Below are 862 nucleotides of genomic sequence, written 5' to 3'. Positions count from 1 at the left end.
TCCTACTGATTTTTCATGGAATTACACGGATAGAAAAGGAGACCCGACGAATCTCAAAATTTTTTACAAACTTTGACAAGTTCCATGGCGTGGAATAAAAATCGCACATAAACAGGGTTTACAGCTTTTGAAAGAATGAATCTTTCTCTACTAAAAATCGCACACAAATGCAGTTTACTGCTTTCGAAAGAGTGAATCTTTACCTTTAATTTGCTTTTTTGTTGAGCATCGTATGATTTTTTTTCTACCGAGTTATTTAACATTGAAGCAAAAATGACCCTTTTTACTTCAATGTTGAATAACTTAGTGAAAAAAATCGTACAACGCTCAACAAAAAAGCAAATTAAAGAGAAAAATTCATTCTTTCGAAAGCTGTAAATCATGTTTATGTGCGATTTTTATTCCATGGAACTTTGCAAAGTTTGGGAAAAATTTTGTTATTTGTCACACTTTTATTTATATTTATGCGGTTTCAAAGAAACTCAGTTACAATTCACAATAGAGATTGAAGATAACGATTGTATTAGTTTTTTTAAATGTCAAACTGATTAGGGAGAGAGGTAAGATCATTTTTGACATATTCCAAAAACCGACATCCTCAGGAAGGTATCTAAATTTCAACTCAAATCATCCTACTACACATAAAAAGGGCATTATTCTAGGGATGGTTGACAAGATAATTTTGTTATCACATCCGAGATTCCATCAGAAGAATTTCATCCACATGACAGAGATCCTTCTTGAAAATGGATATCCAATTAAATTTATTTTTAATACGATCAGAGATAGATTAAAATATCTTTTTTACAAACCAAAAAATAACGTTATTAATGGCAATTCTAATAAGAAGAAACGGTTTGTA

The sequence above is a fragment of the Wasmannia auropunctata genome, unplaced genomic scaffold (genome assembly GCF_000956235.1).
Source record: "Wasmannia auropunctata unplaced genomic scaffold, wasmannia.A_1.0 LD336064.1, whole genome shotgun sequence".
NCBI lineage: Eukaryota > Metazoa > Arthropoda > Insecta > Hymenoptera > Formicidae > Wasmannia > Wasmannia auropunctata.
This window is presented reverse-complemented; position numbering follows the sequence as displayed.